Below are 2592 nucleotides of genomic sequence, written 5' to 3'. Positions count from 1 at the left end.
GCGTTTAATCGATTTCTGTTTTTCGTTTTTATGTTCATTAGAGTGGAAAAGCCTTGTTCACAAAGGTAGGTTGTTTCAAATGGCAGCAATTTTTTTTACCGCCTCTTTATGTGCAATTTCGAAAGCCTTTGTAGCCTTTGACAACCAAAAAGACGACAGATTTGATTTGGTCTCAAATTTAATACAGTATTGGATGGAAGTTCAAGAATTGCTTCTGCCAAACCTGGAGGTTCTTCTGGTATGTTAGTAATTTCACATTTAAAAGGATTTACAACCCAATTCACAGTGTGTACATCAAGATCTGAAAAGTAGTCAGAGAACCGGTCTCTGAGTTTGGTAATATGAAATTAGAAAAATTTCCCTATTACCCAAAAAAATATTCATTTTTATCCCATTTTGGGTAATTTACGCCGGTTCCCCGACCAACTTGTTAAATTTAACAAGTTGGCATTGTAAAATTTAGGTATTCTGAAGTTAGTATCAAATCAAACTGAAGAAGGAAGATCATTACTGGGAAATTGGTTATAGTTTGTTTATTTATAGTAAAAATATTGATACAAATTTCTAAACTATTTTCTTTATTTATATAATAAGTTTAATTTAACAAGTTGGCATTGTAAAATTTAGGTATTCTGAAGTTAGTATCAAATCAAACTGAAGAATGAGGATCATTACCAGGAAATTAGTTATAGAGGAAACGATCCTCCAGATGTTGATCAAGGGTAGTGCTTGTCTCGGGAAAGGATGAATGCATTCCTGCGAGGAGCGCGAGTCGAAATGGTCGATTTATTTAGTGTGTGCGTGTATCGATGGGGGGTAAATAAAAGAGGCATAAACGTGAATGTCTTCGTGGAAGAGTGAGAGAGAGATAGGGTGAAAGGGGGTGGCAGTAGGACTCTGACATCCTGCGCTCGCTGGGTTCTTTATGACTGGCCGATAAGATGGAACAGTGGCGTTTGCGGAAGCAAATTTCAAATGCGAACGTAAATTGAAACTATGCGTCATTCGGTCACAATGTGTACACTACATCAATGTGTGTGTACATATATATATATATACATGTGTGTGGGAGTGCGAGTGCGAGTCTATAAAAGCACTGGGCATATATTTATTCAAACCTCAAGCCTCGGGTTAGCTGTAAAGACAAAACGTACACCGCTATATGCAAATAGAAGTGGCTCGGTTTTTGTTTGGCGAATTTATTTAACCCCTCTTTCGCACTCTCTCTTGCATGCATACACATATATTTTTTTTTTTCTATTTCGCTCTTGGACCGAACTGTGGACTCGCTTTAGGGTTCAGTTTTTTTGTCGTTTTTGGTGGAGGAAAGGGCGGTTTTCAGTTTTAGTGCATAGTTCGAATAAATTCGAGTTTTATCTCAATTTGAATGAATTAAAACGTTATTTTACTACTAGCAGCCACGGCGCACTACCCCCACTGATCTGAACGGTCCATATCTGCTATATCCTCAACCCCTTTTCGTACGTGTGAGCGTTAGGAAAACATTGTAAGTGGGCTACAGCTAAATTGCATTACTGAAACATGATATCCAAGTTAAGGTCGATATAACACGGTTTGGATCCCCGAGCGTTATTTAACAGCCCCATCACGTGCCCGGAGGCGCCAACTATGTCACAGCAGCCAAAAAATGAAATATATATATATTTATATATAACAAAAAAAAATGAAACTTTATATAATGTTGAAGGCGACGACGGAAATCATTCAATCCATAGTAATGCGGACAGCATATAACTTTATTGTTAATAAATTGAAAAAAATAATGTATAAAATGTAATTTCTTAGATGAAATTCTTCAGTTTTGGTATTAATATTGAAACTATTTGAGTACAAAACTTATATTGACTATCTCTTACTATTTCAGTATTTGTAACTTCATCTTTTGGTATCATTGAGAAATTTTGATCTTAATCCTTGAATTTCTTACTTAATAGTAATTTGATGGAGTTTTTAATAAACTTCAATGGAATTATTAAGTATTTTATCGTAACTTTGAACAGAAATTCACTTTGATTTATAAACTTTATAATGTAAATATGAAACGTTATATAATGTTGAAGGCGATGATGGAAATCATTCAATCCACAATAATGCGGACAGAACTTTTCTTATATAACTTTATTCTTAATAAATTGAAAAAATTGATGTATAAAATGTGATTTCTTAGATGAATTTCTTCAGTTTTGGTATTAATATTGAAACTATTTCAGTACAAAACTTATATTGACTATGTTTTATTATTTCAGTATTTGTAACTTCATTTTTTGGTATCATTGAGAAAATTTGATATTAATTCTTGAATTTCTTACTTAATAGTAATTTGAATGGGGTTTTTAATAAACTTTAATGGAATTATTAAGTATTTTATCTTAGTTTTGAACAGAAATCTATTTTGATTTATAAACTTTATAATGTAAATATGAAACGTTATATAATGTTGAAGGCGATGACGGAAATCATTCAATCCATACTAATGCGGACAGCACTTTTCTTATATAACTTTATTGTCGATAAATTGAAAAAATTAGTGTATAAAATGTGATTTCTTAGATGAATTTCTTCAGTTTTGGT

This window comes from Nicrophorus vespilloides, unplaced genomic scaffold (genome assembly GCF_001412225.1).
Source record: "Nicrophorus vespilloides isolate i.1.1-1 unplaced genomic scaffold, Nicve_v1.0, whole genome shotgun sequence".
Taxonomy (NCBI): domain Eukaryota; kingdom Metazoa; phylum Arthropoda; class Insecta; order Coleoptera; family Silphidae; genus Nicrophorus; species Nicrophorus vespilloides.
The sequence above is the reverse complement of the archived record's forward strand: the minus strand, read 5'-3'. Positions refer to the sequence as shown.